The sequence below is a fragment of the Pseudophryne corroboree genome, chromosome 2 (assembly GCF_028390025.1).
Source record: "Pseudophryne corroboree isolate aPseCor3 chromosome 2, aPseCor3.hap2, whole genome shotgun sequence".
Classification (NCBI taxonomy): Eukaryota; Metazoa; Chordata; class Amphibia; order Anura; family Myobatrachidae; genus Pseudophryne; species Pseudophryne corroboree.
In genome coordinates, this window is record NC_086445.1 from 212010987 (window position 1) to 212037028 (window position 26042).

At 47.5% G+C, this 26042-nt stretch overlaps 1 protein-coding gene across 1 annotated transcript in view; it reads left to right on the forward strand.

The window, feature by feature from the left end:
• Window positions 1-26042, forward strand: part of CSRNP2 (cysteine and serine rich nuclear protein 2) — a 127309-nt gene that overhangs the window by 33634 nt on the left and 67633 nt on the right. The window lies entirely within an intron of this gene.

Genomic DNA, 26042 nt, shown 5'->3' on the forward strand with positions numbered 1-26042 from the left:
AATGGCCCTCAGTTCCAGAATATTTATGTGTAGGGAAGTCTCCTGACTTGACCATAGTCCCTGGAAGTTTCTTCCCTGTGTGACTGCCCCCCAGCCTCGAAGGCTGGCATCCGTGGTCACCAGGACCCAGTCCTGTATGCCGAATCTGCGGCCCTCTTGAAGATGAGCACTCTGCAGCCACCACAGCAGAGACACCCTGGTCCTTGGAGACAGGGTTATCAGCCGATACATCTGAAGATGCGATCCGGACCACTTGTCCAACAGGTCCCACTGAAAGGTCCTTGCATGGAACCTGCCGAATGGGATTGATTCGTAGGAAGCTACTATTTTTCCCAGGACTCGCGTGCAGTGATGCACCGACACCTGTTTTGGTTTCAGGAGGCCTCTGACTAGAGATGACAGCTCCTTGGCTTTCTCCTCCGGGAGAAACACTTTTTTCTGTTCTGTGTCCAGAACCATCCCCAGGAACAGTAGACGTGTCGTAGGGACCAGCTGTGACTTTGGAATATTTAGAATCCAACCGTGCTGTTGTAGCACCTCCCGAGATAGTGCTACCCCGACCAACAACTGCTCTCTGGACCTCGCCTTTATCAGGAGATCGTCCAAGTACGGGATAATTAAAACTCCCTTTTTTCGAAGGAGTATCATCATTTCGGCCATTACCTTGGTAAATACCCTCGGTGCCGTGGACAGACCAAACGGCAACGTCTGGAATTGGTAATGACAATCCTGTACCACAAATCTGAGGTACTCCTGGTGAGGATGGTAAATGGGGACATGCAGGTAAGCATCCTTGATGTCCAGTGATACCATGTAATCCCCCTCGTCCAGGCTTGAAATAACCGCCCTGAGCGATTCCATCTTGAACTTGAATTTTTTTATATAAGTGTTCAAGGATTTAAAATTTAAAATGGGTCTCACCGAACCGTCCGGTTTCGGTACCACAAACATTGTGGAATAGTAACCCCGTCCTTGTTGAAGGAGGGGCACCTTGACTATCACCTGCTGGGAATACAGCTTGTGAATTGCCTCTAGCACAGCCTCCCTGTCTGAGGGAGTTGTTGGCAAGGCAGATTTGAGGAAACAGCGAGGGGGAGACGTCTCGAATTCCAGCTTGTACCCCTGAGATACCACTTGAAGAATCCAGGGATCTACCCGTGAGCGAGCCCACTGATTGCTGAAGTTCTTGAGACGGGCCCCCACCGTACCTGGCTCCGCCTGTGGAGCCCCAGCGTCATGCGGTGGACTTAGAGGAAACGGGGGAGGACTTTTGTTCCTGGGAACTGGCTGTATGCTGCAGCTTTTTCCCTCTGCCTCTGGGCAGAAAGGACGCGCCTTTAACCCGCTTGCCTTTTTGGGGCCGAAAGGACTGTACCTGATAATACGGTGCTTTCTTTGGCTGTGAGGGAACATGGGGTAGAAAAGCTGACTTCCCAGCTGTCGCTGTGGAAACGAGGTCCGAGAGACCATCCCCAAACAACTCCTCACCTTTATAAGGCAAAACTTCCATATGCCTTTTAGAATCTGCATCCCCTGTCCACTGCCGAGTCCATAACCCTCTCCTGGCAGAAATGGACATAGCACTTATTTTAGATGCCAGCCGGCAAATATCCCTCTGTGCATCTCTCATGTATAAGACTGCGTCTTTAATATGCTCTATGGTTAGCAATATAGTGTCCCTGTCAAGGGTATCAATATTTTCCGACAGGGAATCTGACCACGCAGCTGCAGCACTGCACATCCATGCTGAAGCAATAGCCGGTCTTAAAATAATATCTGAGTGTGTATATACAGACTTCAGGATAGCCTCCTGCTTCCTATCAGCAGGCTCCTTCAGGACGGCCGGAGACGGTAGTGCCACCTTCTTTGACAGGCGTGTGAGCGCTTTATCCACCCTAGGGGATGTTTCCCAACGTGACCTATCCTCTGGCGGGAAAGGGTACGCCATTAGTAACTTTTTAGAAATTACCAGTTTCTTATCGGGGGAAGCTACACACCTCATTTAATTCATCAGATGGGGGAAAAACCACTGGTAGTTTTTTCTCCCCAAACATAATACCCTTTTTTGTGGTACCTGGGGTAACATCAGAAATGTGCAACACATTTTTCATTGCCTCAATCATGTAACGTGTGGCCCTATTGGAAGTTACATTTGTCTCATCGTCGTCGACACTGGATTCAGTATCCGTGTCGACATCTGTGTCTGCCATCTGAGGTAGCGGGCGTTTTAGAGCCCCTGTTGGCTTTTGAGACAGTTGGGCAGGCACGAGCTGAGAAGCCGGCTGTCCCACATCTGCTATGTCGTCAAACCTTTTATGTAATGAGTTGACACTTTCACGTAATTCCTTCCACAAGTCCATCCACTCAGGTGTCGGCCCCGCAGGGGGTGACATCACATTTATCGGCATCTGCTCCGCCTCCACATAAGCCTCCTCATCAAACATGTCGACACAGCCGTACCGACACACCGCACACACACAGGGAATGCTCTGACTGAGGACAGGACCCCACAAAGCCCTTTGGGGAGACAGAGAGAGAGTATGCCAGCACACACCAGAGCGCTATATAACACAGGGATTAACACTATAACTGAGTGATTTTCCCTTATAGCTGCTTATATGTATACTACTGCGCCTAAATTTAGTGCCCCCCCCCCTCTCTTTTTTTACCCTTTGTAGTCTTGAAACTGCAGGGGAGAGCCTGGGAGCGATCCTTCCAGCGGAGCTGTGAGGGAAAAATGGCGCCAGTGTGCTGAGGGAGATAGCTCCGCCCCTTTTTCGGCGGACTTCTCCCGCTTTTTTATGGATATCTGGCAGGGGTATTTTTCACATATATAGCCTCTAAGACTATATTATGTGAGTTTTATGCCAGCAAGGTGTTTAATATTGCTGCTCAGGGCGCCCCCCCCCCCCCCAGTGCCCTGCACCCATCAGTGACCGTAGTGTGAGGTGTGCATGAGGAGCAATGGCGCACAGCTGCAGTGCTGTGCGCTACCTTGTTGAAAACCGAAGTCTTCTGCCGCCGATTTCCAGGACCATCTTCTTGCTTCTGGCTCTGTAAGGGGGACGGCGGCGCGGCTCCGGGACCGGACGACCGAGGCTGGGCCTGTGTTCGATCCCTCTGGAGCTAATGGTGTCCAGTAGCCTAAGAAGCCCAAGCTAGCTGCAAGCAGGTAGGTTCGCTTCTTCTCCCCTTAGTCCCTCGTAGCAGTGAGTCTGTTGCCAGCAGATCTCACTGAAAATAAAAACCTAAAAGTATACTTTCTTTTCTAGGAGCTCAGGAGAGCCCCTAGTGTGCATCCAGCTCAGCCGGGCACAAGATTCTAACTGAGGTCTGGAGGAGGGTCATAGTGGGAGGAGCCAGTGCACACCAGGTAGTCCTAAAGCTTTCTTTAGTTGTGCCCAGTCTCCTGCGGAGCCGCTATTCCCCATGGTCCTTACGGAGTCCCAGCATCCACTTAGGACGTCAGAGAAACTATAGCTAGATCCAGAGCTGGCCCTAACCAATATGATGCCCTAGGCAAGATTTTGGCTGGTGCCCCCTAGCACCACCGCTGGTTCTGCCTCTGACCTTGCACCTCTTTCCCAGCACCATCACCCCTCACCCATAGCAGTCCTTATTTTGGTGTTTGTACCCCCTATACTTTAAATAGGAACAGCTCGCACATTTGGCGCACAGCCCAAAAGGGGGGGGGGGGGGGTTTGCTGACAAGGGGCATGGCCACACAATAGTAACCCCAATTCCAATTACGCCACACAGTACTGCAACTTTATTCACATTTGATCATGCGATAGTGTCCATAATTCATATTACATCCCACAGTAGTATCACTTTACCTTATAAACGTTACTCCTCACAGTAGAGCCCCTTATTCACATTACATCACACTGAATTGCTCCTTATTCACATTACACCACACCCTATTGCTCTTTATTCACATTAGACGACACAGTAGTGCCCTTTCTATACGCAACGCCATATAGTAGAGCACCTTATACACAAAATGACACACATTAGTAATGCATTTATACACACAATTCCACACAGTAATGCAGTAAAATGAGACACCTTATTAATGTCTTTATAACCATAATGCGCCTTACACATTATGAGAACCTTTATTAATGCCCTTTTACACATAATGTCCCTTATACATATGCCGCACATTATTAATGCCCTTATACACATAATGACATACACAGTGCCACCTACACATTTGCTGCACATTATTAGTGCCCCTTTACACATAATGACACACATACAGTAGTACCCGTTACACATATGCCGCACATTATTAATGCCCTTATACACATAATTACACACAGTGCCCCTTACACATATGTTGCACATTAATGATGCATTTTTACATGACACACATAATGCTCCTTACACATATTCTGAACACTACTGCACAACCAACCCACTCACATGCACACAGCACTCACACTGCTACTAACACTGTGACCTCTGCCTCTGCTTGGATACAGATGTGTCCTCATAAATCTTGCCTCAATGATAACGTCGGGCACGTTTTTTTAATGAAAATGCATCTTATTTGCATTGCTATGTGGCTAGGATGCACAAGCAGCTTCTGCTGATTAAAATGATATGCAGCATGCCTATATACTGTGTGAGACTGTGGCTGTATCTGCACATGAAATGCAACACACAGAATATAGGCATGCCGCATATCATTTTAATCAGCAGAAGCTGCTGATGCCCCTAGGCATATCAAATGCCCTAGGCAATTGCCTAGTTTGCCTATACCTATGGCCGGCTCTGGCTAGATCCTCAAATGACTTTAAAGAACTTCTGCAAGAGATACTGCGGTACCAGCGGTGGTATGTACGTTCCGCCAGTCTAGGCCCTATAGTGGTTATTTATACTAATATTTACACGCTTGCACAGAACTTTACAGAGAACATTTCAGTCCTTCACAGTGGAGCTCTCCCAGTCTATTGGGCTGATTCATCAGTGGGTTTTATCGCAATGAGCCAATCAGCTTCCAACTGTCATTTTTTAAACACATAAAAAGTTAGGAGCTGATTGGCTGGAACACCATTTATCATATGCAACAAGTTTTAAAAGTCATTGCATATGATAAATCCGCCCCAATATTCACTATCACATGGACACACACACACACTAGCGTTAATATTTTTGGATCACTATTACATTAGTACCCCTTTCACACCGCAGCTTATACCCGGTATTTTGCCGTTTTAACTGGCTTCTTAAACGGGTCAAGCTGCGATGTGAAAGGGTCCCCTTCAATTCACCGTTTTCAAAATACCGGTATTTTGAAACTGTAAAAAAGAAGGGTCCTACCCGTTTCAGTCCCATTTCACTGTGCAGTGTGAAAGGGTCTGAAACGGTATTTGCAAGCCCCAGCAGGTCATAGGCTGTCTCCATGTGTGATGTCAGCAGCCACAACCAGGAAACAGCTTGGAAAACACAGGAGACCCATGTGAGAGTGGCTTTATAAACGTTTAAACGGGAAAAACACGGAAAAAAATGGCGTGGGGTCCCCCCTCCAAAGCATAACCAGCCTCGGGCTCTTCGAGCCGGTCCTGGTTCTAAAAATGCGGGGGAAAAATTGACAGGGGATCCCCCGTATTTTTAAAACCAGCACCGGGCTCTGCGCCTGGTGCTGGTGCAAAAAATACGGGGGACAAAAAGCGTAGGGGTCCCCCGTATTTTTTACACCAGCATCGGGCTCCACTAGCTGGACAGATAATGCCACAGCCGGGGGTCACTTTTATACAGTGCCCTGCGGCCGTGGCATTAAATATCCAACTAGTCACCCCTGGCCGGGGTACCCTGGAGGAGTGGGGACCCCTTCAATCAAGGGGTCCCCCCCCCCCAGCCACCCAAGGGCCAGGGGTGAAGCCCTAGGCTGTCCCCCCCCATCCATTGGCTGCGGATGGGAGGCTGATAGCCTTGAGTAAAATGACAGAATATTGTTTTTTCCAATAGTACTACAAGTCCCAGCAAGCCTCCCCCGCAAGCTGGTACTTGGAGAACCACAAGTACCAGCATGCGGGAGAAAACCGGGCCCGCTGGTACCTGTAGTACTACTGAAAAAAAAATACCCAAATAAAAACAGGAGACACACACCGTGACAAGTACAACTTTATTACACACTGCCGACACACATACATACTTACCTATGTTGACACGCCGACTACCACAGTCTCCGACGATCCGAGGGTACCTGTGAAAAAAATTATACTCACCTGCCAGTGTCCAGAGATAAATCCACGTCCAGAGATAATCCTCGTACTTGGCAAAAAAAAAACACGAACACCCGTACCAACGGACTGAAAGGGGTCCCATGTTGACATATGAGACCCCTTTCCCCGAATGCCGGGACATCACGTGACTCCTGTCACTGAGGTCCCTTCAGCCAATCAGGAAGCGCTACTCCGTGGCGCTCACCTGATTGGCTGTGCGCGTCTAAGCTCAGACAGCGCATCGCACAGCTGCCTCCATTACTTTCAATGGTGGGAACTTTGCCGTCAGTGGTGGGGTTACCCGCGGTCAGCCGCTGACCGGCGGGTGACCCCACCGCTAACCGCAAGGTTCCCACCATTGAATATAATGGAGGGAGCTGTGCGATGCGCTGACAGCTCAGACGCGCACAGAGCCAATCAGCAGAGTGCAAGGACGTTGCGCTCGCTGATTGGCTTACGAGACCTTTCAGTGACAGCAGTCACGGGGGGGGGGGACGTGGGGGTCCCATGTGTCAACATGGGACCCCTTTCAGTTCGCTGGTCGGGTGTTCGTTTTCTTTTTTTGACAAGTACGTGGATTTATCTCTGGACCATGGATCAGGTGAGTATAATTATCTTTTATTTTCAGGTACCCGTGGATTCTACTTGGAGAAGAGGACCGACTGCTTCGTGTCAACATAGGTAAGTATGTGTGTGTCGGCAGTGTGTAATAAAGTTGTACTTGTCACGGTGTGTGTCTCCTGTTTTTATTTGGGTATTTTTTCCCCAGTAGTACTACAGGTACCAGCGGGCCCGGTTTTCCTCCGCATGCTGGTACTTGTGGTTCTCCAAGTACCAGCTTGCGGGGGAGGCTTGCTGGGACTTGTAGTACTATTGGAAAAAACAATATTCTGTCATTTTACTCAAGGCTATCAGCCTCCCATCCGCAGCCAATGGATGGGGGGGGACAGCCTCGGGCTTCACCCCTGGCCCTTGGGGGGGGGGGGGACCCCTTGATTGAAGGGGTCCCCACTCCCCCAGGGTACCCCGGCCAGGGGTGACTAGTTGGATATTTAATGCCACGGCCGCAGGGCACTGTATAAAAGTGACCCCCGGCTGTGGCATTATCTGTCCAGCTAGTGGAGCCCGATGCTGGTGTAAAAAATACGGGGGACCCCTACTCTTTTTGTCCCCCGTATTTTTTGCACCAGCACCAGGCGCAGAGCCCGGTGCTGGTTTTAAAAATACGGGGGATCCCCTGTCAATTTTTTCCCCGCATTTTTAGAACCAGGACCAGCTCGAAGAGCCTGAGGCTGGTTATGCTTTGGAGGGGGGACCCCACGCCATTTTTTTTCTGAATTTTACCATTCCATCTAAAAATAAATAAATATATATTTAAAAAAATATATAAATAATTCTTGTGCCTTCAAAAAAGACAACCCAAGTACCTAATCCCTTCTAATATAAATAGATATGCTTCATGCTGCTGGGTTCCATCGTACGACTATCCAAATTATTAATAATGAATTAATTAATAATTATTAATAATGTGTGGGCCAGAAAAGTCCATTTATAATGACAACCACTGTTTTCTATGGGTGAAACGGGTTCAGTGTGAAAGGTACCAAAACGGTAATGAAATGGTAATTTACTGGTTACAACATGAGATGTGAAAGGGGTTTAACTGCTCAGACCCGTTTTAAGAACCGTTTCAAATACCATTTCAAAAGCAGGTTTTGCGATGTGAAAGCAGCATAACTTACCAGCATATTTTTGGTGTGTGGGGAGTGTTAGTAGTTTTGGATCCGTATTACATTAACCTACCAGCATATTTTTGATGTATGTATTTTTGGAGTGTGGGGAGAACATGTAAGCTTCTCACATATTTAAATACATGTTTATGGTCAACAAAGGGACAGCAGTTATACTGTATAGCTTAATATTCCAAAATAAAGCATACATGTCACATTACAGAAATATCTACTTTAACAGGGTCTCTTTGTAAATCAAGAAACAGTTGACAACTAGATAACCCCTTTTCATTCCTACCGTCTTATCTTTGACACTTTAAAGTTCTGCTGATAAGGAGGTGTAACACCAGCACAGCATAATACACCAGGTACAGAGCACTTCTCAGAATCCCAGGAAATTAGAGCACTTATAAAACATAAATCAGGTTTTCTTAACTTTTGTTTCTATTTGTTCACGTGATGAAAGAATTTGAAACATTTGTTGAAATTGCAGATTAATGACACTTGCTTTCTATGCTTAAAGGACTATTCTGTTTTCAAACAAATCACTTACTTAAAATAGAAAACCAATACAACGTGGTAGGATGGTCCTGCTAGCTTAGTTTAGAATATCCGGCGATTGCTTTTCTACTCCACACCCAAACGTCCCAATTTCAGTAGAACAGTCCTGATTCAAGGACTTATAGTGCACACGAGACAATCCGTCGTCCGATCCGTCTGATCAGACCAACATTTGGAGTACATCGTCTAGTGTGTACCCGCTATGTCGCTGACTGTGTCTGCTACCGTGCACAGTCAGATACATACTCCGTTGGGCCGACACACCGCTAGAGATGACCGTGCTGCCGACTGCACCTTGGTCTCCGCTGTTACTGTCGGAATGGTGTGTATTCAGATAAAAGCTGATACAAGTAGAGTCAGCTTGAGGTTTCCGGTGAGACGCAGGCACTGTAAGTGCTGCTAACGGATGCATGTATGTAATCAATGGTGGAAGTTGTATACTGCCACAAGCATGGCACACTGTGCTGTGATGTTACTGTGCTTGGCAGGATTTCCCCTCCAGGAATATGTATATTTTCTCTTACGTCCTAGAGGATGCTGGGGACTCCAAAAGGACCATGGGGTATAAACGGGATCCGCAGGAGCTTGGGCACACCAAAAAGACCTTGACTGGATGTGAACTGGCGCCTCCCTCTATGCCCCCCCCCCCTCCAGACCCCAGATAGACTTTGTGCCCAGGAGTGACTGGGCACACACTAGGGGAGCTCTCCTGAGTTTCTCTGGAAAGATTTTTGTTAGGTTTTTTATTTTCAGGGAGACCTGCTGGCTACAGGCTCTCTGCATCGTGGGACTGAGGGGAGAGAAGTCAGACCTACTTCTGCTTAGTTAAAGGCTCTGCTTCTTAGGCTACTGGACACCATTAGCTCCAGAGGGTTCGATCACTTGGTTCGCCTAGCTGCTTGTTCCCGGAGCCGCGCCGTCACCCCCCTCACAGAAGACAGAAGCCGGGTGAGTATTAGAAGATCCGAAGACTTCAGTGACGGCAGAAGACTTCAGCAATGAGGTACAGCGCAGCGGTAGCGCTGCGCTCCATGCTCCCACACACATCCACCAACGGCACTCACAGGGTGCAGGGAGCTGGGGGGGGGGGGGGCGTCCTGGGCAGCAGTTGCTGAGGTTGTTACAACTGGTTAACGCTATATTCGGTGCCCGGGCACCGTATATTAAACCCCCACCAGTATAAAGAATTTGAAATTGAGCGGGATTGAAGCGCGTCGGGAAGGGCTGGGGCTTAGCCGCACAGCTTACCAACGCCAATTTCCTCTCTCCACAGCCGCTGCAGAGAACGCTGGCCCGGACCTCCAGGCTCCTCGCAAGTAACAGGGAGCACAAATGGGGGGGGGGGCCACAAATATTTTTGGTGCTTTTATTGTTATTAACAGCGCTACTGACATTATTTTGGTGTAGTATATGGGTGCTGGGGTGTGGGCTGGCATACTTCCTCTGTGTTTCTCTCTTTAGGCTTCCCTGTAGGCTGTCCCCCTTATTTGGCCAGTGTGTGTGTTGGGTGTCGGTACTTTGTGTCGACATGTCTGAGGCTGAGTGTTCCTCCCTGGAGGAAGTTACTGGGGGCACAGAAAAGGAGCTGGAAATGTCTCTGTCGACACAGTCGACTACTGATTGGGTTGCTATGTTGAGTACACTTAATGCCACTGTTGCTTTGTTGTCTAAGAGGTTGGATAAATCTGATTCTCAGACACAGACATGGAGAAAATCCATGGAGGATGCTTTGGCTCAGGTGCAGACCCCCTCAGGGTCTCAAAAACGTTCATTTACTCAGGTGGTTGATACAGATGCCGACACGGACTCAGATTCCGATGTCGAGTTTAATGAGGCTACTTTACACCCAAGGGTAGTTAAGAGTATTCAGTACATGATTGTGGCTATTAAAGATGTTTTACATATTTCTGACGAACATACAGTTCAGGAAACAAGGATTTGCCTATTTAAGGGGAAAAACCCTGAGGTGAAGTTTCCCCCCTCTCATGAAATGAATGCTCTTTGTGAAAAAGCGTGGGAGTCGCCGGACAAGAGGTGGCAGATTCCCAAGAGAATTTTTATGGCGTATCCTTTCCCCTCTGATGACAGGGAAAAATGGGAGTCATCTCCGAATGTCGACAAGGCTCTATCCCGTTTGTCCAAGAAGGTGGCGCTTCCGTCCCCTGACACGGCTGCTCTCAAGGATCCGGCGAATCGCAAGCTGGAAACGTCTTTGAAGGCCATTTTTTGTTAATACGGGTGCATTGCTCAGACCTGCTGTGGCGTCGGTATGGGTGAGTAGTGCTATTGCTAAATGGGCTGATAATTTAGCTTCTGATATGGATAACCTTGATAAAGATAATATTCTTTTGACTCTTGGTTATATCAAGGATGCTGCAGATTACCTAAAGGATGCTGCGAGGGATGTTGGCCTCTTGGGATCAAGAGCCAATTCCATGGCGGTCTCGGCCAGGAGGGCGCTGTGGATCCATCAATGGAATGCTGATGCCGACTCCAAGAAAGCTATGGAAGCTCTCCCCTTCAAAGGTAGTGTCTTGTTTGGTGACGGCCTGGCGGACCTGGTGTCTACCGCTACTGTGGGTAAGTCATCTTTTCTTCCTTATGTTCCCGCACAACAAAAAAAGACAACCCATCAACAGATGCAGTCCTTTCGACCTAATAAGTACAAACAAGGTAAAGGCTCGTCCTTCCTCGCTTCAAAGGGTAGAGGAAGGGGAAAGAAGTCGCCTGCAGGATCAGGCGCCCAGGACCAAAAGTCCTCTCCCGCCTCTACCAAATCCACCGCATGATGCTGGGGCTCCCCTGAGGGAGTCCGGGCAGGTGGGGGGCCATCTCCAGATCTTCAGTCAGGTCTGGGTTCATTCAGCCCTGGATCCTTGGGTCTTAGACATAGTGTCTCAAGGGTACAAGCTGGAGTTTCAGAAGATGCCCCCTCTCCGTTTTTCCATTTCGGCCTTGCCAGTGTCTCTTCCGGAAAGAGACGTGGTAATTGCTGCGATACAAAAGTTGTGTCAACAGAGGGTAATTGTTCCCGTTCCCCCATCCCAACGGGGGGAAGGGTTCTATTCGAGCCTCTTTGTTGTACCGAAGCCGGACGGTTCGGTCAGACCGATTCTGAACCTAAAATCCCTCAATCCGTACTTGAAAATTTTCAAGTTCAAGATGGAGTCTCTTCGAGCGGTGATCTCCAGCCTCGAAGGGGGGATTTTATGGCGTCAGTCGACATAAAAGATGCCTACTTACACATCCCGATATATCCTCCACATCAGGCCTTCCTGAGATTTGCGGTACAGGATTGTCATTACGAATTTCAGACGTTGCCATTTGGGCTTTCCACGGCCCCGAGGGTTTTCACCAAGGTCATGGCAGAAATGATGGTTATCCTTCGCAAGCAGGGGGTTACAATTATCCCGTACTTGGACGATCTCCTGATAAAGGCGAGGTCCAAGGAACAGTTGGTAAGAAATGTGGATCTTTCCCTGTCGGTTCTGCGTACACACTGTTGGGTTCTAAATTTGCCAAAGTCTCAGTTGATCCCGACCACTCGGCTGCCCTTTCTGGGCATGATTCTAGACACGGAGCTACAGAGAGTGTTTCTTCCGGAAGACAAAGCTCTAGAAATCCAGACAATGTCAGGGAGCTTCTGAGGCCGACAAGTGTGTCGATTCATCAATGCACTCGGGTTCTAGGGAAGATGGTTGCAGCTTACGAAGCCATTCCGTTTGGCAGGTTTCATGCCCGGGTGTTTCAGTGGGATCTGCTGAACAAATGGTCTGGGTCTCATCTGCACATGCACCGGAAAATAAGTTTATCTTCCAGGGCTAGGATTTCTCTCCTGTGGTGGCTGCAAAGTTCTCACCTCCTAGGAGGGACGCCGGTTCAGAATCCGGGACTGGGTCCTGCTGACAACAGATGCAAGTCTCCGAGGCTGGGGCGCAGTCACGCAAGGAAGAAATTTCCAGGGAAAATGGTCAAACCAGGAATCTTGTCTCCACATAAATGTTCTCGAATTAAGAGCCATTTACAACGGCCTGGTGCAAGCGAAGAACCTTCTTCAGGGTCTTTCTGTCCTGATCCAGTCGGACAACATAACAGCGGTGGCGTACGTGAACCGCCAAGGCGGTACAAGGAGCAGGGCGGCTATGGCGGAGGCCACAAGAATCCTTCGCTGGGCGGAACAGCACATGAGCGCCATGTCGGCAGTCTTCCTCCCGGGCGTGGACAACTGGGAAGCAGACTTCCTCAGCAGACACTATCTCCATCCGGGAGAGTGGGCCCTTCATCAAGAGGTAAGTGACAAGGCGTTGGGGAATTCCTCTGATAGACATGATGGCGTCTCGCCTCAACAAGAAGCTTCTGAGGTATTGTTCCAGGTCATGGGACCCCCAAGCCAGTGCAGTGGACGCCCTGGTGACTCCGTGGGTGTTTCAGTCGGTGTATGTGTTCCCTCCGCTTCCTCTCATTCCAAAGGTGCTGAGGATCGTTCGACGAACAAGGGTTCAGGCAATACTAGTCGTTCCAGATTGGCCACGGAGGGCCTGGTATCCGGATCTTCAAGAATTACTGATGGAAGATCCCTGGCCGCTTCCTCTAAGAGGGGACCTGTTACTGCAGGGGCCCTGCGTGTTTCCGGACTTACCGCGGCTGCATTTGACGGCGTGGAAGTTGAGCGCCAAATCTTAGCTCGGAAAGGTATTCCCGGGGAGGTCATCCCCACTCTCCTTAAGGCTAGGAAGGAGGTTACGGTGAAACATTATCACCGTATTTGGAGAAAGTATGTTTCATGGTGTGAAACCAAAGCAGCTCCTGCGGAGGAGTTTCACTTGGGTCGGTTTCTCCATTTTTTGCAGGCAGGCGTTGATGCAGGCCTGAAATTGGGTTCCATCAAAGTGCAGATTTCGGCTTTGTCTATTTTCTTTCAGAAAGAATTGTCCGTCCTTCCAGAGGTTCAGACTTTTGTGAAGGGAGTACTGCATATCCATCCTCCATTTGTGGCGCCGTGGGAACTTGAAGTGGTGTTGCAGTTCCTTATGTCTCACTGGTTCGAACCTTTGCGTAAGGTTGAGTTAGGTTTCTCACTTGAAAAGTGGTCATGCTTTTGGCTCTGGCGTCTGCCAGGCGTGTGTCAGAGTTGGCGGCTTTGTCTCATAAGAGCCCTCATTTGATCTTCCATTCGGATAGAGCGGAATTGAGGATTCGTCATCAATTTCTGCCGAAGGGGGTTTCTTCGTTTCACATTAACCAACCTATTGTGGTACCTGTGGCTACGGATGCTGTGGCGGTTCCAAAGTCTCTTGATGTTGTAAGAGCTTTGAAAATTTACGTTGCCAGAACGGCTCTTACCAGGAAAACTGAGGCTTTGTTTGTCCTGTATGCTTCCAACAAGATTGGAAATCCTGCTTCTAAGCAAACTATTGCTTGCTGGATTTGTAATACGATTCAGCAAGCTCATTCTTCGGCTGGGCTACCGTTGCCGAAGTCAGTAAAGGCCCATTCTACCAGAAAAGTAGGCACATCTTGGGCGGCTGCCCGAGGGGTCTCTGCACTTAAGCTTTGCCGAGCAGCTACGTGGTCGAGTTCAAACACCTTTGCTAAGTTCTACAAGTTTGATACCCTGGCTGATGAGGACCTCATGTTTGCTCATTCGGTGCTGCAGAGTCGTCCGCACTCTCCCGCCCGTTCTGGAGCTTTGGTATAGACCCCATGGTCCTTTTGGAGTCCCCAGCATCCTCTAGGACGTAAGAGAAAATAGGATTTTAATACCTACCGGTAGATCCTTTTCTCCTACTCCGTAGAGGATGCTGGGCGCCCATCCCAGTGCGGACTGTTACTTGCAGTTGTGTTGCTACTGGTTCTATTTGTTTACACGTGGATTGTGTATTAGTTATATTCAGCTTGTTGCTGTTGTTATTTCATACTGATATCTGATTTGCTGCTACTCCAGTTGTACGGTATGTTGTGGTATGGGCTGGTATGTTTCTCGCCCTTAGTTTAAACAAAAATCCTTTCCTCAAAATGTCCGTCTCTCCTGGGCACAGTTCCTATAGCTGGGGTCTGGAGGGGGGGGGGGGGGCATAGAGGGAGGGGCCAGTTCATACCCAGTTAAGGTCTTTTTGGTGTACCAAGCTCCTGCGGATCCCGTCTATACCCCATGGTCCTTTTTGGAGTCCCCAGCATCCTCTACGGACTAGGAGAAAAGGATTTACTGGTAGGTATTAAAATCCTATTTTTTTGAATCCTTGAAAACCAGAAAACTGAGTTTAATAGAACATACTTCAAAGAGATATTTCTTGGTTTACAAATATATGAAAACAAAAACACACACATTTGTTCAGGCAAGTATTTGCTGGACCACAGATGTTTTTAGATGGTTTTAACTAAGCTTAATTGCAAATATTCCATTGCTGTCTTTAGTGTTTATGATTAATTCTGATTGCTACTAACTAACCCACTATCTTTTTTGTTTTTCTGCTGTGGGGTTTTGTGGAGTCACAGAAGTATTACTGTGGAATGAAAGAACAAATGAAAAACAAATGCAAATATTTAAGTAAATTGTACAAATCATTCAAGCCTCAAATAAACAAATATGCCAGGACTTCGCCATGCTGGCTCCAATATCAACTGCAATTTATTATTATTATTATTATTATTATTATTATATATTTTTTTTTTTATGGATCTCCCCCCACCACCACCACCCAAGCATCAGTCTGCGTTTTATAACAATCCACTGGTGTCAGAGCTTTATATGTGATCTACCTCTTGTAACATTATAATTGTAATGCCGTACAGCACCATGTCCCCCACCTTTTCCTGCATTGTACTTGCATTATGCTTTTATCCAAACCCTGTTTGTATTTATTTTTTTGTGAGTTGAAAGTTCTGTGTCAACCACCAGATAGCTGACAGTTACCAAAGGAGACTGTGGGTGGGATGCATAAACGGCAATGATCCCCAAGAGGAATCCAGTAGAATCCCTCCCAGTGTCCTCCGCAGCTAGCACATGTGGGTCATAAACCCAGAAGTTCCTATTCTGCAAATGACAGCTCTTAAGAGAATAACATTTATTATGTTGTTATAATTGCACCTGTTTAGAAGTGATATATGTGGAACATTCATTTATTGAAGTTGATGTGATGGAAGCAGGGAAATTGGGCAAGTGTAAGGATCTGAGAGACATTGATAAAGGCCAAATTGTGGTGGTTCTAGATTGAGCATCTCCAAAACGGCAGATCTTGTGGTTTGTTCCCAGTATGCAGTAGTTAGTACTCACCAAAAGTGGTCCAAGGAAGGTGAACCGGTGACAGGGTCATGAACGCCCAAGTTTCTTAGATGCGCGTGGGGAGCGACGGACAGCCTGTGGGATTACAGGACAGCTGCTGTAGCACAAATTGCTGAAAAAGTTAATATTGGCTATGATAGGATTGTGCTGGAAGAAGAGAGATGCAGATGCACACTCCTAGCACTAAGAACACTGATAGTAAGAATAATTTAAATAAACTCTCACAATTAACATGGATTATAATTGAAGTTCTTAGCACACATTTGTGCAAATATGCGGGCCCATGTACCGCGGCCAGGTGACTTCATCACATGGATCCCTAACATTCCTAATACTATCACATTATATAAATGTATTCAAGTCTTACCTTTTAAATAGTGCCCTTATCAATGTTTGATCTGAAATGCAGGGACCTTGTTAATTAAAACACCTGAGGGTAAATGAGAGGGGTGCCAATACCAGAGGAAGGAAGCCTTGTCTTCCAGTGTACAGTGTATACATAGAGGAAAAAGGATAGTGTCAGAAAACACAGTGCATTGCCGCTTGCTGCAAATGGGGTTGTATAGCTACTAATCAGTGTCCATGCTGATCCACACTGAATGCGCCTACAATGGGCATGTAAGCATCAGATCTGGACCATGGAGCAATGAAAGAAGGTGGCCTGGTTTGATGAGTCATGTTTTCTTTTACATTATATGGATGGCCGGGTACGTGTGCGTTGTTTATCTGGGGAAGAGATGACACCAGGGTGTACTATGTGAAAAAGGCAATCCGACTGAGGCAGTGAGATTCTCCGGGCAATGTTTTGCTGGAAAATCTTGGGTCCTAGCATTCATGTTAATGTTACTTTGATATGTACCACCACGGTAGGGTGTGAATATTAAAGTATCACTAACATAAATGCTAGGATCCAGATACCACAGGACACTTTCAGAGGTCTTGTGGACTCCATGCCTTGATGGGTCAGAGCTGTTTTGTGGCATGAAGGGGACATACACAATATTAAGCAGGTGGGTTAAAATGTGGGGAATTTATATGATGGGTAGATCTAAAATTATACATTTCATTTTATTTTTACTTTTTCAAAGATGAAATGAGGCATCCCAAATGTAAGTTTCTCTATTGCGAGTAGCTTGTGGCTTGGAGAGATATTTCGTCGGGGTATGTTGGCAACATATTCCTTTCCCAACCACTCTCACTGCAGCCAGTGTCAGTTGAGCAACCTTGAGTCATGGAGGTGCCACTGCAACATGTGCCCGGCTGCAAAGTGTGTGCTGTAATATGGTTTTTGACAAAATAAAACAAACGTGCTGACAATGTTTATTGTCAACAGGTGTCATGAAATGACAGAGACCAGGCTTGTTGTCGAAGCAGGTCTTTTTGTTTCACGATAATGCACTCCCTCATTCTGCAAGGCAAACACATGAACGCTTGACAAACTTCAGTTGGGAACCTTTTGATCATCCAACGTATTCTCCAACTTGCACCGAGGGACTTTCATCTGTTACCAGCAATCAAGGGATATTTGGGTGGCAAAAGTTTCAACATGAGGTCAAGGCTCAGGTGAAATCGTGGCTCCTATCCAAGGACTCGTTTTTTTTACCCTACTGGTATTGAAAAACTAGTGTCGCATTATGACAAGTGTTTAAATCTTAATAGTGATTATGTTGAGAGGCAAGTATGTAACTAAAATCAGTGTCCGATCTTCCATTTTTCTTTCATGAGATAGGGACTTACTTATGGGATACCTCTTGTTTTATCTACTATCACAAATTCCTGGGTCCTACTGCTCTCTGTTACTTTTTGCCCACTTTTTCTTGTGGCGTAGAGTTCACTAGGAGGTAGGTGGGTTGCATAAGCGTGACCTGCTGTCTCAGGAGGCGATGTGGCTCCTCCCATAAAATTGGGAGTCTTCCAGACATTCTAATAGAGTAGATAAGTATGGTGTACATTCTGGAAATAAGAACTACCAATCTATAGGGAGATCGCCGGTCACAATACCAACGGTGGGATCCCGGCTGTGAGATGGCTGGGGGGGCGAGAGCAACGAAGACCCTAGCAGGCGGCATAGTCCCTGTTGGTCAGCATGCTGACGGCGGCATTTTGAGCAGGTGGGGTGTAGTGGTCGGTATTGTGACCGACCGCCCGTAACATAACTACACCCCATATATAGACGGACTAGGTGAATTACTGCAACAGATGTAATAAGTTTATAGGTAATAATGGTAACCTACTGTATGCAAGTCCCAGTTGTCCATACTATGAAGACATGATATAAGTTTTTTTGCCAGATTTATTACTCTTCTCCAGGAGAAGCCTGGAAAAAAACATGCAGCTGACCACTTTGGGGTGGGGCTCACTTTATTAACGACTTAACTGACGATTTTTCCCCAAAAAAACTGCTCCGAAATTGTCAGGGTCTTTTTATGAGTAAATTAGGTGAATAATATGATTTTAGTAAAAATAAAAAATATTTTTTTTTTTATTAAAAAATTAAAACATCGATCGGGAACGTTGCGACCATCGCGGCTTTCATTTTGAAATCCGGGATAGCCCCCAGGTACACGGGGGCTTGCTCGGGTTAATTTACACTCCCCAGCGGCTATTGTCTGCAGCTGCTGGAGGGGGAAGTCCTGCTGTGCTGACCAATCAGCAGTGATCGGCAGCACGGCAATCAGTAGGGGAGAGTGCATGGAGGCAGAGGGACCGTCCAGTCCCTCTGAGAGCAGCAGCGGAGGGAAGTTTCCCTTCCCTGCTGCTGCTAACACTGTTTATTTGACTGGGCGCATCCTGTGCGAACAGGTCAGATAAAGCACTTGTGGGCATGGTAGCATCTGATGCGACCATGTCAGGCAAGTGGTTAAGCCCTTATGTATAGAAACAAATTATCTCCCTCTCCTGGCGCCACCAAGTCAGCAGCTTGTTTCACTCTCCTGGTAAACACCTATACCAGTTGACATAAATACACAATCTCGAATGAGTGTGAACACTTAGCGCTCGCTTAAATATCACAAAGTCATAAAGACCTTAGATATCAATTAGTATAAAATGTGTGTTTTACAGGTTTAGGAGGAATTAGCTCCGGTTAGCAGAGAGGCAGTAAACGTGTCTTTTTCCCTTTAGCATATGAACTGACACCTTTTGAGGAACGTAACAAGGGGCTTTAAAGTATTTTTAAACAGTCTCCGCCTTTGGTGGTGTATCCGGCACTGTTACACTCCTCCACGGCTCAATGTTAACACAGGAACCATGTGGGTATAATAAAGACGTAAAAGGAATCCCATCAAGGATTTTTATTCACAAATTCACAATATAAAACCAAGTAAAATAATTCAAAACAGTGGTGAATCGTACCCTCCTCCGGATTAGGCTGTGCGCTACAGCTGAGAAGTCCCGGGTGGTCTCAGCGCTGTGGTCCGGCAACAGCCTCAGGCGTATGGGGAAGGCAGTGCTCACTCCACGTCCCGTCCAGCAAGATCAACGCATTTCGGAGGTCTGCCTCCTTTGTGAAGATCTGTTCTCATGTCTCAAATCCTCCATGTATATACCCGTTGCTGTTATCCGATTGGTCATACTGGAGCCAATTAACCTTACACAGGTGTTCCTTGTCAATCAGTCACTCCCATTCACAAATGGAATAGACTATCTGATCTACACACTTAAAGCATGAATTAAATGACTGGAAGCACCATTACATGTTATATAAGAATTCACAATGTAAGCTCTTATAAAATACATTCAACCTTATGCCAATATATGATATATAACAGCCAATTTATGCCACATAATTAATAAATTAATTTCTCTTACGTCCTAGAGGATGCTGGAGTCCACATTAGTATCATGGGGTATAGACGGGTCCACTAGGAGCCACTGGCACTTTAAGAGTTTAATAGTGTGGGCTGGCTCCTCCATCTATGCCTCTCCTACCAGACTCAGTTTAGAAAATGTGTCCGGAGGAGCCGGTCACAGCTAGGGGAGCTCCATAGGAGTTTTCTAGTTTTGTTGTCTTTTATTAGTTAGGCACAGGGAGGCTGCTGGCAACAGCCTCCCTGCTTCGTGGGACTTGGGGGGGGAGGGGGGGTAGTGTCCAACCCTGAGAGGTTAATGGCCACTATCTCCGCTGACAGGAAACTGAGCTCCTGAGGGTGATGATCGTTAGCCGCCCGAGACGACCGCTCACTCCAGCAGCATGCTGCCACGCCCTAACAGAGCCAGAAGATTTCAGTAGTGAGTGAGTCACCGGCCCCCACAGCAAGCGGGGAGCCAGTGTGAAGATGGCAGCAACAGGGTGGGAGCGCAGTGCTAACTGTACTCCGGGGGCTCAGCGGTACACAGTGCGGCGCTATGAGGGGCGCCCTGAGCCAGCGCCTATACCCTACACTGGTCACCAAGGCTGTCAGGGACCTCTGTAACGCTGCCAGCACATTTCCTCAGGCCAGTATAAAGAAGTGAAGAGCGGGAAGCAGCACCATGTTCAGGGGGAGGAGCTTCTCCTCAGAGCGGACCCAGCAGCGTTCATCGCCATTTTCCTGCCTGCAGATCCAGTACAGAGACGCTGACGGGTAGAGCTGTCCCTCCAAGCAACTCCAGCTATCCTGTGCGGTACCAGGGGGTTGTAGAAGGGGTGGGGAGGCTGTAAAATTACTGTGTAGTCTATTATGGTACACAGCAGTGCCAGGAAGTAGCATATATCTACCTTTGGAAGCGCTGTGTGTGTGCTGGCTCCAAGCTCTGTGTTTCTCTGTGGCATACTTGGGGGGACACTGTGTCTGACGTTTTCCTGTGTGTGTGTGGGTGTTTGGTTCTCACAAAGCCATGTCTAGGGACTCTGTGTCTTATGCTGCAGAGGACAGTTCCTTTCAGGAGGAATCCATTCCATGTACACAGGAATGTAATGTTTTGTCTCAGATCCCTATTACTGAGCCTGAGTGGTTGACCTCTATTAAGGGAATGATCTCTCAGATCTCTACTAGAGTAGCTCATACTGAGACTGAAACTCAGGTATTAAAGAAGTCTATGGCAGTTTGGTCAGGTTCGGTCCCTGTTCCTTCAGAATCCCCTAGCATATACCCACAAAAACGTGCACTTGCCCAGATTATGCAAGATGACACGGATACCGACTCTGACACTGCTGACAGTGATGGGGATGTGCTGAGGGGGGCGGCATCCCTGGCTAAGGGGGTGCAGCTCATGATTGAGGCTATTAGAGATGTGTTAAACATTTCTGACAGAACACCTGAGCAGGTTGAGGAGGCTTACTTCACAGATAATGAGAAAGCTTCGCTAACCTTCCCTGCGTCTAAAGAATTAAATGCTTTATTTGAAAAATCCTGGGAGAACCCAGAGAAAAAATTCCAGATCCCCAAAAGGGTTTTGGTTGCCTTTCCTTTCCCTGAGGAGGATAGAAAAATATGGGAAAACCCAACCATAGTTGACGCATTTGTTTCCAGACTGTCAAAGAAGGTGGTTTTACCTGTCCCTGGGTCTACCGCGTTAAAAGAACCGGCTGATCGTAAGATTGACACTACGCTCAAATCCATATACACTGCTTCAGGGGTGGCGTTGAGGACTACTATTTCCTGTGCATGGATTTCTAAAGTTATAGTAAAGTGGTCAGGCACATTACTAGAGGACTTGGATACAATGGACAGAAGTGACATTGAACTGTTTTTACGTAACATACAGGATTCTGCGGGGTTCATGGTGGAATCCATGAAGGACCTGGGTACGCTGACTGCAAGGATATCTTCCATGTCTGTCTCGCAGGGGACTCTGGCTACGCCATTGGTCTGCAGGCGCGGAATCGAGGAGAAGTGTGGAGAACCTACCCTACACAGGTCAGGCTCTATTTGGGGAAGCATTGGATGCATGGATTTCCACGGCAAGCGCGGGTAAGTCACCTTTTCTTCCCTCAGCTACGCCTTCTACGAAGAAACCATTTTCTTCCTCTACATCGCAGTCCTTTCGGACCGCTAAGACGAAAAAGTCCAAGCCTCCTACCACCTTCTTTAGAGGTGGTCGTGCAAAATCCAAAAAGCCTGCTCCCGCAGGCTCTCAGGACCAGAAACCTGCTTCTGGTTCCTCAAAATCCTCAGCATGACGGTGGACCGCGAAGCCTGGAGGACAGGCTGGCGAGTGCGAGGCTCAAACGTTTCAGCCACGTCTGGGTGTCGTCCGGCCTGGATCCCTGGGTACAGGATATTGTGTCCCAGGGGTACAGACTGGAGTTTCAAGAAATCCTGCCTCACCGGTTCTTCAATTCAGGCTTGCCGGCTTTGATGACAGACAGGGCTATCTTTCGGGAGGCCATCCAAAAATTGAAAGTCAGAGGTCATTGTTCCAGTTCCACCTCATATGCAACACATGGGTTTTTATTTGAACCTTTTCTGAACTTGAAATCGCTAAAAACTTATCTGAGGGTGTTCAAATTCAAAATGGAGTCTCTGAGAGCGGTGATCTCAGGTCTGGAGGAGAGGGAATTTCTGGTATCCCTGGATATCAAGGATGCGTACCTCCACATTCCGATTTGGCCGCCACACCAGGCCTGTCTCAGATTTGCACTGTTAGACAGTCACTATCAATTTCAGGCACTGCCATTCGGCCTCTCCACAGCACCGAGAGTGTTCACCTAGGTGATGGCAGAGATGATGGTTCTCCTCCGCAGACAGGGGGTGAACATAATTCCATATCTACAATCTGCTGATAAAGGCATTGACCAGGGAGAAGTTTTTGCAGTCGATTGCTGTCACGACTCGTCTGTTCAGGGAACATGGTTGGATCCTGAACCTTTCCGAAGTCACATTTGGAGCCGACAAGGAGATTGTCTTTCCTGGGGATGATCCTCGACACGGAAGTGCAGAGGGTGTTTCTGCCGGAGGAGAAAGCTTTGGTGATTCAAGCAATGGTCCGGGATGTCCTGAAGCCAGCCCGGGTATCAGTTCATCAGTGCATTCGCCTTCTGGGGAATATGGTTGCCTCCTACGAGGCTCTACAGTACGGAAGATTTCATGCTCGATTCTTCCAACTGGATCTCCTGGACTAGTGGTCGGGGTCTCATCTACATTTGCACCTGAGGTTTCGTCTGTCGATGAAAGCAAGGATTTCACTACTCTGGTGGCTGCAGATGTCTCACCTTCTGGAGGACTGCAGGTTCGGGATTCAGGACTGGATCCTTCTAACCACGGATGCAAGTCTCTGGGGATGGAGCGCAGTTACTCAAGGGAAAACCTTCCAAGGAAGGTGGTCAAATCTGGAATCCGGTCTTCCAATAAACATTCTGGAACTAATGCTGGCCATACACTTGTGCGATGCCGCTGGCATCGCACCGGCAGTTCAGGTGCGATGAAATCGCACCTGAACTGCCAAAGTGATTTACCATGCGATCATGCAATAGATCGCATGGTAATCACGTGATGGGCACGTCACCGCTGAGTGGGAGCGGCCTCAGGCCGCTCCCGGCGGGTGCCCATCGCAGTGCGGTATATCTCATGTGGGCTTAAAACCACATGCGATCGCACTGCGATGCGAGAAATATTAAGTGCAGCACATAATATTTTGAGACGCGATATTCGACCGGCGTGCCTGCGCATCGCGTCTCAAGGTACTAAAATGTGCATACAATCATTCGAGTTCTCTCACAGATGTGGTCGAAATCGAAGGCTAGTACCGATAATCTCATAAGTGTATGGGCACCATGAGAGCTGTGTATAACGGTCTTCTTCAAGCGGCAGATCTTCTGCGAGATCGAGCCATTCAAGTGCAGTCGGACAATGTGATGACGGTGGCCTACATAAACTGACAGGGCGGAACGAAGAGCAGAGCTGCAATGTCAGAGGTGACAAGAATCATCCTCTGGGCAGAAAAATACGCATTGGCGCTGTCAGCAATTTTCATTCCGGGAGTAGACAACTGGGAAGCGGATTTCCTCAGCAGACACGATCTCCATCCAGGGGAATGGGTCCTCCATCCAGAGGTGTTCAAGGAGGTGACAAGAATTTGGGGGATTCCTCAAATCGGCATGATGGCCTCCCGCCACAACAAGAAGCTTCAGAGGTATTGTTCCAGGTCGAGGGACCCACAAGCAGTGGCGGTGGATGCTCTGGTGTCTCCGTGGGTGTTCTAGTCGGTGTACGCATTTCCTCCACTTCCACTCATCCCAATGGTTCTGAAGCTCATAAGGAGAACAAGAGTTCAGGCAATCCTCATTGTTCCAGACTGGCCAAGAAGAGCTCGAAGATCCGAAGCCTCTTCCACTTCGGGAGGACCTGTTATAACAGGGGCCGTTTGCCTATCAAGACTTACCGCGGCTACGTTTGACAGCATGGAGGTTGAACGCCAGATATTAGCTCGAAAGGACATTCCGAACAAAGTCATTCCTACCCTGATACAGGCTAGGAAAGGAGTAACGTCTAAACATTGGTTCGATCCTCTACAGGAGGTTCAGGTCAAGTTTCTCACATGGAAGGCTGTCACTTTGTTGGCCTTAGCTTCTGCTCGACATGTGTCGGAGTTTGGGGATTTGTCTTGTAAAAGCCCCTATTTGATCTTCCATAAAGATAGAGCTGAGCTCCGGACACGTCCGCAGTTCCTTCCAAAGGTTGTGTCGGCTTTTCATATCAACCATCCTATTGTGGTGCCAGTGGCTACTGACTCCTCAATTCTGTCAAAGTCCTTGGATGTTGTGAGGGCTTTGAAGATCTATGTGAAGAGGACTGCTCATCACAGGAAGTCGGACTCTGTTTGTCCTTTATGATCCCAAGAAAATTGGGTGTCCTGCTTCTAAGCAGACGATTTCTCGCTGGATAAGGTTCACTATTCAGCATGCATATTCTACGGCAGGATTGCGGTGTCCAAAATCAGTTAAGGCCCACTCTACTCGTAAGGTGGGTTCTTCCTGGGCAGCTGCCCGGGGGGGTCTCGGCTTCACAACTTTGCAGAGCGGCTACTTGGTCGGAGTCTAACACGTTTGCGAAGTTCTACAAGTTTGATACTTTTGGCCTCTGAGGACCTGAAGTTTGGTCAATCAGTTCTGCAGGAGCCTCCGCGCTCTTCCTCCCGTTCTGGGAGCTTTGGTACATCCCCATGGTACTAATGTGGACCCCAGCATCTAAGAACGTAAGAGAAAATTTGGATTTTAATTACCTACCGGTAAATCCTTTTCTCGTAGTCCATAGAGGATGCTGGGTGCCTGCAGTGGTTACTTGTTCAGTACTGCTTGGTTCTTAGTTAAGTACTGCGTTCTTACTTGATTCACTTATGTTATTCAGCTGTTGCTGAGTTTTCAAGCTTGTTAGCTTGGTTTGCCTTGTTTGTGTGAGCTGGTGTGAATCTCGCCACTATATGTGTAAAATCCTTCTCTCGCAGTTGTCCGTCTCCTCGGGCACAGTTTCTAAATGGTGTCTGGTAGGAGGGGCATAAAGGGAGGATCCGGCCCACCCTATTAAACTCCTAAATTGCCAGTGGCTCCTAGTGGACTCGTCTTTACCCCATAGTACTAATGTGGACCCCAGCATCCTCTACGGACTACGAGAAAAGGATTTACCGGTAGGTAATTAAAATCCTATTTTAAGATACATACATACAGTTATACACACTAGTATTTCAAATGTGCACATTATATATATATATATATATATATATATATATATATATATATATATATATATATATATATAAATAACATTTTAATATATCCCACATACCCTATCTCACATATATAGTAATCATTCATTCGGATCAGAGGTGATAAAGCAGAGAGGGAAAACTGAAAAAATAGGATTTTAATACCTACCGGTAAATCCTTTTCTCTTAGTCCGTAGAGGATGCTGGGTCACCATAAGAACCATGGGGTATAGACGGGATCCGCAGGAGACATGGGCACTTTAAGACTTTGAAAGGGTGTGAACTGGCTCCTCCCTCTATGCCCCTCCTCCAGACTCCAGTTATAGGAGCTGTGCCCAGGGAGACGGACATTTCGAGAAACGGAATTATTGTTAAACTAAGGTGAGATACATATCAGCTCACACCTCAAACATGCCATACAACATGGCATTCAACAGAACTCCAGTCAACAGCATGAACAATGTCAGCAACAGGCTGAGTATAAACGTAACACAATCTGTGTGCAACCAGAACTAATGACTGCAGATACAGCACGCACTGGGACGGGCGCCCAGCATCCTCTACGGACTAAGAGAAAAGGATTTACCGGTAGGTATTAAAATCCTATTTTCT